This window comes from Dama dama, chromosome X, assembly GCF_033118175.1.
Source record: "Dama dama isolate Ldn47 chromosome X, ASM3311817v1, whole genome shotgun sequence".
Lineage (NCBI taxonomy): Eukaryota > Metazoa > Chordata > Mammalia > Artiodactyla > Cervidae > Dama > Dama dama.
Genome location: NC_083714.1, coordinates 31,197,016 through 31,209,026, shown reverse-complemented (window position 1 = coordinate 31,209,026; position 12,011 = coordinate 31,197,016).

The following is a 12,011-nucleotide window of genomic DNA, read 5'->3' as shown; positions in this document are numbered from 1 at the left end:
ACACAAAGAACAAATATTAAAAGCAGCAAGGGAAAAACAACAAATAACACACAAGGGGATTCCCATAAGGATAACAGCTGATCTTTCAACAGAAACTCTTCAGGCCAGGAGGGAATGGCAGGACATACTTAAAATGATGTAAAAAAATAACCTACAGCCCAGATTACTGTACCCAGCAAGGACCTCATTCAAGTTTGAAGGAGAAATCAAAAGCTTTATAGACAAGCAAAAACTGAGAGAATTCAGCACCACCAAACCAGCTCTCCAACAAATGCTAAAGGATCTTCTCTAGACAGGAAACACAGAAAGGATGTATAAACTCGAATCCAAAACAACAAAGTAAATGGCAACGGGATCATACTTATCTATAATTACCTTAAAGGTAAATATGTTGAATGCCCCAACCAAACGACAAAGACTGACTGAATGGATACAAAAACAAGACCCCTATATATGCTGTCTACAAGAGACCCACCTCAAAACAAGGGACACATACAGACTGAAAGTGAAAGGCTGGAAAAAGATATTTCATGCAAATGGAGACAAATAGAATGCAGGAGTAGCAGTACTCATATCGGATAAAATAGACTTTGAAATAAAGGCTGTGAAAAGAGACAAAGAAGAACACAAGATAATAATCAAAGGATCAATCCAAGAAAAAGATATAACAATTATAAATATATATGCACCCAACATAGGAGCACCGCAATATGTAAGCCAAATGCTAACAAGAATGAAAGGGGAAATTAACAATAACATAATAATAGTGGGAGACTTTAATACCCCACTCACACCTATGGATAGATCAACTAAACAGAAAATTAACAAGGAAACACAAACTGTAAATGATACAATGGACCAGTTATACCTAATTGATATCTATAGAACATTTCACCCCAAAACAATGAATTTCACCTTTTTTTTTTCAAGTACACATGGAAACTTCTCCAGGATAGATCACATCCTGAGCCATAAGTCTAGCCTTGGTAAATTCAAAATAAATGAAACCATTCCAAACATCTTTTCTGACCACAAGGTAATAAGATTAGATGTCAATTACAGGAGAAAAACTATTAAAAATTCCAACATATGAAGGCTGAACAACATGCTGATGAATAACCAACAAATCACAGAAGAAATAAAAAGAGAAATCAAAATATGTATACAAACAAATGAAAATGAAAACACAACAACACAAAACCTATGGACACTGTAAAAGCAGTGCTAAGGGGGAAGGCTCACAGCAATACAGACTAACGTCAAGAAAAAGAAAAAAGTCAAATAAATAACCTAACTCTATACCTAAACCAACTAGAAAGGGAAGAAATGAAGAACACCAGCATTAGTAGAAGGAAAGAAATCTTTAAAATTAGGGCAGAAATAAATGCAAAATAAACAAAAGAGACCATAGAAAATATCAAAAAAGATAAAAGCTGGTTCTTTGAGAAGATAAATAGAATTGACAAACCATTAGCCAGACTCATCAAGAAACAAAGGGAAAAACTCAAATCAGCAATATTAGAAATGAAAATGGAGAAATCACAACAGACAACACTGAAATACAAAGGATCATAACAGACTACTATCAGCAACTATACACCAATAAAATTGACAACTTGGAAGAAATGGACAAATTGTTAGAAAAGTAAAACTTTCCATAACTGAACCAGGAAGAAATAGAAGATCTTAACAGACACATCACAAGCACGGAAATCAAAACTGTAATCAGAAATCTTCCAGCAAACAAAAGCCCAGGACCAGACGGCTTCACAGATGAATTCTACCAAAAATTTAGAGAAGAGCTAACACCTATCCTACTCAAACTCTTCCAGAAAATTTCAGAGGAAGGTAAACTTCTAAACTCATTCTATGAGGCGAACATCACCCTAATACCAGAACCAGACAAAGATGCCACAAAAAAGAAAACTACAGGCCAATATCACTGATGAACATAGATACAAAAGTCCTTAACAAAATTCTAGCAAATAGAATCCAACAAAACTTAAACAGTTCATACATCATGAGACCAAGTGGGCTTTATCCCAGGGATGCAAGGATTCTTCAATATCCACAAATCAATCAACATAATACACCACATAAACAAATTGAAAAGTAAAAGCTGTATGATTATCTCAATAGATGCAGAGAAAGCCTTTGACAAAATTCAACATATATTTATGATTTAAAAAAAAAACCTACAGAAAGCAGGAATAGAAGGAACATACCTCAACATAATAAAAGATGTATATGACAAACCCACAGCAAACATTATCCTCAATGGTGAAAAACTGAAAGCATTTTCATTAAGTCAGGACAAGACAAGGCTGCCCATTCTCACCACTAATACTCAACATAGTTTTGGAAGTTTTGGCCACAGCAATCACAGCAGAAAAAGAAATAAAAGGAATTGAGATTGGAAAAGAAGAAGTAAAATTCTCACTGTTTGCAGATGACATGATCCTATAACAGAAAACCATAAAGACTCCACCAGAAAATTACTGGAGATAACTAATGAATACAGTAAAGTTTCAGGATATAAAATCAACACACAGAAATCCCTTGCATTCCTATACACTAACAATAAGAGAACAGAATGAGAAATTAAGGACACAATTCCATTCACCCTTGCAACGAAAAGAATAAAATAATTAGGAATATATTTACCTAAAGAAACTAAAGACCTATATATTGAAAACTATAAAACACTGATGAAGGAAATCAAAGAGAATACAAATAGATGGAGAAATATGCCATGTTTGTGGATTGGAAGAATCAATATAGTGAAAATGAATATACTACCCAAAGCAATCTATAGATTCAATGTAATCCTTATCAAGCTACCAACGGTATTTTTCAGAGAGGTAGAACAAATAATTTCACAATTTGTATGGAAATAGAAAAAACCTCGAATAGCCAAAGCAATCTTGAGAAAGAAGAATGGAACTGGAGGAATCAACCTGCCTGACTACAGGCTATACTACAAACCTACAGTCATCAAGACAGTATGGTACTGGCACAAAGACAGAAATATAGATCAATGGAACAAAATAGAAAGCCCAGAGATAAATCCATACACCTATGGACACCTTATCTCTGACAAAAGAGGCAAGAATACACAATGCAGAAAAGACAATCTCTTTAACAATTGGTGCTGGGGAAACTGGTCAATCACTTGTAAAAGAATGAAACTAGAACACTTTCTAACACCATACACAAAAATAAACTCAAAATGGATTAAAGATCTAAACGTAAGACCAGAAACTATAAAACTCCTAGAGGAGAACATAGGCAAAACATTCTCTGACATAAATCACAGCAGGATCCTCTATGACCCATCTCCCAGAATAATGGAAACAAAAGCAAAAATAAACAAATGGGACCTAATTAAACTTAAAAACTTTTGCACAACGATGGAAACTATAAGCAAGGTGAAAAGATAGACTTCAGAATGGGAGAAAATAATAGCAAACGAAGCAGCTGACAAATTAATTAATTAATTAATTAATTAATCTCAAAAATATACAAGCAGCTTCTGCAGCTCAATTCCAGAAAAATCAACGACCCAATCAAAAAATGGGCCAAAGAACTAAACAGTCATTTCTCCAAAGGAGACATACAGACAGCTAACAAACACATGAAAAGATGCTCAAATCACTCATTATTAGAGAAATGCAAATCAAATCCACAATGAGGTACCATCTCACACCAGTCAGAATGGCTGCTATCCAAATGTCTAGAAGCAGTAAATGCTGGAGAGGGTGTGGAGAAAAGGGAACCCTCTTACACTGTTGGTGGGAATGCAAGCTAGTATAGCCACTATGGAGAACACTGTGGAGATTCCTTAAAAAACTGGAAATAGAAGTCCCGTATGACCCAGCAATCCCACTGCTGGTCATAAACACTGAGGAAACCAGAATGGAAAGATACATGTGTACCCCAGTGTTCATCACAGAACTATTTGTAATAGCCAGGATATGGAAGCAACCTAGATGTCCATCAGCATATGAACGGATAAGAAAGCTGTGGTACATATTCAGAATGGAATATTACTCAGCCCTTAAAAAGAATACATTTGAATAAGTTCTAATGAGGTGGATGAAACTGGAGCCTGTTATACAGAGTGAAGTAAGTCAGAAAGAAAAACACCAATACAGTATACTGATGCATATATATGGAATTTAGAAAGATGGTAACAATAACCCTATATGCAAGATAGCAAAAGAGACACAGATGTATAGAACAGTCTTTTGGACTCTGTGGGAGAGGGCGAGGGTGGGATGATTTTTGAGAGAATAGCTTTGAAACATATATATTATCATATGTGAAACAGATCTTCAGTCCAGGTTCGATACATGAGACAGGGTGCTCAAGGCTGGTGCAGAGGGATGACACAGAGGGATGTGATGGGGAGGGAGGTGGGAAGGGCACTCAGGATGGGGAACACATGTACACCCATGACTGATTAATGTCAATGTATGGCAAAAACCACTACAATATTGTAATGTACTTAGCATCCAATTAAAATAAATAAATTTTTTTTAAAAGTCAGATCAGTTTTAGACCAAAAAAAAAAAAAAAAGTAAACATAATCCCAGTAGATATCCTTATTAGTAATAACTGCCAGTTTATATGATTTTTAAATCCATTTGCCTCTTCAACCATCAGGTTTAACAGATGCCTATAAAGCTTAACATTCAGAAAACTAAGACCATGGCATCTGGTCCCATCACTTCATGGGAAATAGATGGGGAAACAGTGGAAACAGTGTCAGACTTTATTTTGGGGGGCTCCAAAATCACTGCAGATGGTGAATGCAGCCATGAAATTAAAAGACGCTTACTCCCTCCCTGGAAGGAAAGTTATGACCAACTTGGATAGCATATCAAAAAGCAGAGACATTACTTTGCCAACAAAGGTCCGTCTGGTCAAGGCTATGATTTTTCCAATGGTCATGTATGGATGTGAGCGTTGGACTGTGAAGAAAGCTGAGCACCGAAGAATTGATGCTTTTGAACTGTGGTGTTGGAGAAGACTCTTGAGAGTCCCTTGGACTGCAAGGGGATCCAACCAGTCCATCCTAAAGGAGATCAGTCCTGGGTGGTTATTGGAAGGACTGATGCTGAAGCTGAAACTCCAATACTTTGGCTACTTCATGTGAAGAGCTAACTCATTGGAAAAGACCCTGATGCTGGAAGGGATTGGGGGCAGGAGGAGAAGGGGACGATAGAGGATGAGATAGTTGGATGGCATCACCGACTCAATGGACATCAGTTTGAGTAATCTCCGGGTGTTGGTGATGGACAGGGAGGCCTGGTGTGCTGCGATTCATGGGGTCACAAAGAGTCGGACATGACTGAGCAACTGAACTGACAGACTGACTGGTGTAGTAACCCACACATGCACACCAACTTTGACACTTAGGGAAGTCTTAGTCTTAGATGCCTCCATGCAATTCTGTTCACGTGTAAGAGAGGACAAAAAAAATTCAGAATTGGAAACATTACCATTGCCATTTTTACTGGAAGGAGTACTCAGGTATTTTTCACTTTGGAAATCACTGACTGTTCTCAGTTCCCACTCAGTTTTCGACCTGTTGTCTATAGGGCCAATTTATGTGAATTCTTACAAAATGCTATTTATGGAAATCTTTGTTTACTCATTTTAAACAAAATAAAAAAACTTTGTTTCTTTAAAATAAACAATATCTTTTTTCTTTTGTACTAAATCACACAACTATGGAGCAGACTTTGACTAACTGTAATTCATTGTATGAACAAGAAATGAAACCACAAATTGATTGCACATATACTTGCTATATGCCATTCATTTTTCACAAAACTATTCCTAATTACTTTTAAATTGTTTTTAAGATCTAGCAAATAGCTCCCTATCTGGCTGTATTTTTTAGAAAATACTGTGTCTAACCAAGTCCAGGATCATAAATCATGCACTTTAAATGGACAGGATCGTTTATTTGTAAGTTCACAGTGGGAGAAAAGACAAGATAAAAGAGAATGAGATTTTGTGATCATAAAGTCAGAGACATGAAAAGATTTATGAAAAATAAGCAAAAATTACACAGTACAGAAGCTAAACCAAGCTCTAACTACTAACTAACTAATTGTTGTCTTTGTGTGTGTGTGTGTGTGTGAAACAATGCCACTTCCACCCTTCTTTCCATACCTGACTTTATCACACATTCTTTGATTTGTTAGGAAATGCATTAGTTTGTCTTGCTGTTTGCTAGTGAAAGGTAGACAATCTGATAAGTAATTTTCGGAATTAATAAACTATTCATCCTTGGTACAACTACTGTTAGCAGATGCGTTCTGGAGGTAGTAGCCAAGTCTGAAAAAAATGTAATTCTAATGTTGACAATTTCAGCTTGCAAAATAAACCAGTGAGCATAATTTGCAGCTTTTCTTTTAGATGGCTACGTTCTGTATTTAAGCAGAGACCTATGTTGTTCAGTTGCTTGAAAGGCATTTTAAAGACACTTGTTATCCTCAATCATCCATTCTGACTCTAAAAATATGTTACTGGCTTCTAATTTCCTTTGTCTCCAGTGGGATGGTGATCCTATGTGTATAGGTAAAGGTGCAAAGACTTTTTTGCTTGAAAGACACTTTAGCAGCAAATAAGTAAGTAGTAGCATTATACTCGTTTCACTTTTTGTAGCAGTTGTCCTCAAATTTATCTTTGGTTTAAACAAATAGTTTCATTAAGATTTTTCGGGTTAGAAACCCCATTGAGCAATATAATATTCTTACCTTCTAGACAGTGTTTCTGGATAAATTACAGGTACACACAACTTCAGGAAAAATTAATTGTGTTAATACGCATCAATATTTTAGAAAAATTATTTATTTATACTAACAAAAACTTGCAAACAGGCAAGCCTATTTGCAGTGAATTCAGATAACATGGAAGAAGTGGATAGAGATTCTAACTATATATTTTGAAAGTTTTTCTGGAAAAACGAGAATAAAAGGTCTTGCCAAAGTGGTAAGGGGAATGAAGAGTCTGTTTTTTATCCAAAGATGAAAGATATTATAGAAAGATGCATTAACTTTTAAGTCAGCTTGATATATATAACATATTGGTACATTTGATAAGAATGCTTAAATTATTTACGTAATCTATAATTTCTAGGTTTTTGTAAATAATGCACTTTGATGTGATTATATTACTGAATAGTCTATCCGATTTTCCTAATTCTAATTGTACTCTTTACAAAATATCATCTGTATAAAAAATGTAACTCATAGTTGCTGAACATAGGCACTAAAGTAATTCAATCAGTATGATATTGGTAATTGAAAACTGACATGAATATTGAAAATACTTGATTTTCTCTTTTATCTGCATTGTATAAGCTCCAGCCATATAGAAATGATTTCCATTACTTAAATTTACCATGTTCTCTCCTCTCTCTGGTGTTTTATATGTGCTGTTTACCTTTGTTTTCATTTACTCTTTATTCAGGATTAAAATATTCACTAAATGATATATCTCCTAAAAATCAAGACTCTGCTGACTCATTATCCTGACCTTTGTATCTCTAGTACCTAATATAACACCTGGCACATTTTAGGCACTCAATACATACTTGTAACTGACTACCTGAATGTCAACAATTTAATATAATCTTCAGTTAGTATTTTCTATAAACATATTGTGATGAAAGTAGGGGAAGCATTATTAATCACATTTTACAGACCAGAAAGGAAGGTGGAAATTATTTCACTTGATTAGGATTTCAGCATGGGTATATAGTAGAGATAAATCCAAATACAATCTTCTAACTCTTTATGCAATCTTAATCTAACTTGTACCCTATTTTCACTCTTTTATACTACCTTCTACTGTCATCCTGCCTCTGATTTCTGTAGAAATGTCTAACTTTCTTCCACTTGCCAAATATTCTTCTTTTCTGATGGTAATGCAAGGGTCTATAAACCATAAATCTTGGTAAATCTTGTCCTCTAGGATTTTAGAAACAAATCTTTTTTTTAATGCCAGTACCTAAAGGCATTATGCAATTAAATGAATGTTCTTTCCATTTGTGGACATTGCAAGTTCCTTAATAAGTCACCAGGAGGTTTGTTTCATGCCAACATTTGCCAATTATATCATGAATGTTTATGCATTAGGATAGCACTTTGATTTTTTTTATATGTTATTTGTTTTTAGCTTACAAATCAGCTATTTTGAAAGCTTTGGAAAACTGAGAAAGTTCATCTAGCATTTTCCTTCTCAGAAAAAAGAAATATAGTATTGCTGTGAGAGACAAAAAGGAAAAAAGTATGTTATACTATTTTTAATATTATTGTATGCATTAGGATTAAGGAGTTTTATAATTCACTTAGCATTATCACATGGATCTACAACTTTGTCCATGTATAAAATTTGATTAAAAGGTAGTTTACAAATAACACACATATTTGAAAATATACTGAAAATAATATTTTTTAAACTATAAAACAAATCATAAATACATTTTAATATTGTTTATTCTTTTGTCATATTTTTGTTAAAGTCAATCAGCTCCCTCAAGAGTCTTTATTGATCAAAGCAATACAAAAAGTGTAAGCTGTCAGAAAATTCTGTTGAAATAGTGATTTTATTTAAAATAATTATGAGTAACACATATTAAATTCATTAAATACACAACTAATAGGTGCCAATAAAATTTTAAAATAAAATTGTTTATTTTAGTTATTGATGTCCTTACACATATTTTATTGGGCTTCCCAAAAAGTTCATTTGGGATTTTCTGTGGCATCTTATGGAACAGTCATATATAACTTAATATCTAAATTGTTGTCATTGATTAGACGCTAAGTTTTATCCAACTCTTTTGTGACCCCATAGACTGTAACCCACCTGGCTCCTCTGTCCATGGGATTTTCCAGGCAAGAATACTAGAGTGGGTTGCCATTTCCTTCTCCAGGGGATATTCATGACCCAAGAATAAAACCTGCATCTCCTGCATTAGCAGGCAGATTCTTCACCACTGAGCCACCTGGGAAGCCCACTAACATTAAAATAATTCTCACAGTATTTCAAAAGCATTATATCTGGTCATTTTCTTATCAGCAGGAGATTTCTCTATAGTATTACAAGTCCATTGAACTAATTCTGGAGCCTGAATTAATTCAGTATAAACAAAATTGTTTGGCCATTTATTGTTAGCTTCCATTGTTTCAATAACTCTTCTTCTCAAAAATTCTTATATCTATATTCACTTAAAGGATTGTGTATCTACTACTTAATATAATCTTTACAGTAACAATTAGATTATGATGTTATAGTCTATTCTGACTTAAAATATTTTATATTTGCTGAATGTTGCAAGTATTGTTCAGAAATTGTTTTCCATAATGCCTTAAATCCTCCACTATATTCCTCCCTTTCTTTATTCAAAGACCTCAACATTACCTGACCAACAAGTATGGTGGGGTATCTAACAAACTGACATCATGTAACTTAATGATTACAGGCTTTTGTACCATTATAGCTAGTGACCATATTATACAGTACCTTAAACTTTTTGTAAGCTCAGCCAACAAATCTTCATAAAATGGATGATAATACATTTGAGTAATTCCTTCAAGGTAGTTGGGTTTGAATTGGACTCCTTAAATTAAACCTATTGTTATTGTTGTTATATTGATCCTCATAAGAATAAACTTAATACTTATAAACAGTAACCATGAATACCAGGTAGAAGTTCTGTATGTGTGTTATGTTTCTTGACTTTTCTACTTTGATTACTTTGGTGACTATAGCATCAAACATCTTTTAATGTGAGTCCCTGGTGTCCTTAATTCTTGCAGAATATTTTTACAATAGAAGTGTTTTGTCTTTTATGTTCAGATAAACACAAAAGCTTTATTAGTCTTTGCTTGTGACTTACTGGCAGGATTTATTTAACAGTTTCATTCATTAAAGATACAGGGTTAAATGAAAGTTTAGGTCTGGTTTTGTATCTATAGATATCTCCAGGTAGTAAATATAAGATGATAATAGAGAAAAATCTTCATAATAGATAAACCAAGAGAACATCAATGTGATATTAATTAAAAAGATTTTTCTTAGAGTTATAATTCTAAAAGTCATTTATAAATGTCTTTTCATTGTATTTTCTTTTTCTTTTTGAAAATTAAGCCGAAAGGAATCTACTTGTTATGAGTATCCTACAGATCTATAACAAATGTAAGAATTCTAGTTTGAAGATCCTTCACCTGGAGGAGGAACCGGCAACCCACTCCAGTATTCTTGCCTGGAAAACCCCATGGACAGAGAAACCTGGCGGGCTACAGTCCATGGGGTCACAAAGAGTCAGATACGACTAAAGTGACTTAGCACAGCACAGCATAGAACACAGGTATATCTAAGTGTAATCACCTAAAAAATTGTCACCTACAATTTTGCTTTAAAAATAGTAAAGTGTGCTGAAATTTTTGTATATTCTAATTTATAAGGAATCTTGTGTGTCACTTCAGAATGAATTCAGAATTCATAACTATTGAAGAGATTATTAAAATGTAACAAAAATTATGCCTCAGAGACAACTATTTTTTTCAGGAGGGACAATATGATGGCTAGATTGAGAAAGGGAAAGAGACAAACAGCCAAAACACATATGATTAAGTTATGAAAATATAGAAGTCTAGTTAAATTCTTTTTTGAAGACCAAAAAAATTAAAGCCAAGAAACATAAGGAGCTTGATCAGTAGGAGAATGACTTGGCTTCAGACTTCACAAAAAGATAGCATTGTGTTTCATTCCAGTGAAGTTAATGTGAATACCCACATTACTGAGCAAGCTGTCAAATCTTGATTTATTTATTCTCTATTCTCATTCAACTACAATAAATTTGGTTCCTCCCCAATGATTTGTAGTAGAGAAGGAAAGAACTCTTAGGATAATAAGTTGATGACAAGAACCATAAGATATTTTTGAAGGACCTGCATGTGTGCTAAGTTGCTTCAGTTGTGTCGAACTCTTATGGACCATACCCTGTCAGGCTCCTCTGCCCAGGGATTCTCCAGGAAAGAATACTGGAGTAGGTTGCCATGCCCCTCTCCAAGCGATCTTTCTGATCCAGGGATCGAACCCATGTCTCTGATGTCTCCTGCTTTGGCAGGTGAGTCTTTTACCACTAGTACCACCTGGGAAACCCTTTTAGAGGACAGATTTAAAACACACACATACACACACAACCATTGAGGGACTTCCCTGGTCATCCAGTGGCTGGGACTCAGCTCCCAGTGCAGGGGTCCCAGGTTCAATCCTTGGTCAGGAAACTGGATCCCACATTCCCCAAGTAAGATACCACATGCCTTAACTGATACCCAGCACAGCCAAATAAATAAATAAAATTAAAAAAACAAACATTGAGATATAGTTCATATACCATAAAATTCATCCATTTCAAGTATGCAATTCAATGGACTTTAGTGTATTCACGGAGTTGAGTAACCATCAGCCATCGCCAAAATAGATTTTAGAACATTGTTATCACCCCAAGAAGAAATTCCACAACCTTTACTCATCAACTCCAATACCTCATTCTCCCAAACTCTAGGAAAATGCTTATATACTCTTTCTCTATAAAGTTGCATGCTTTGGATATTTCATATAAATGGAATTATACACTATGTGATTTTTTTTGTGACAGGCATTTTACTTAGCTTATTTTGAGGTTCATCCGTGTTGTAGCATATATCAGCAATTCATTATTTTGAACATATATTGAATATATATATAATACTCCATTGTATGGATATACCACTTTTATCCATTTATCATGTAACAGACATTTGGGTTGTTTCCACCTTTAGGCTATTATGAGTAATGCTGCTATAGACATTCAATGAATAAGTTTTTGTGTGAATTTCTATTCTCATTTCCCTTGGGTATATACTTTGAAATTGAATGACTGAGTCATATGGAATTTCTGTGTAATTTTTAAAGAAACTTTCATGTGTATTTCAAAAGTGGAT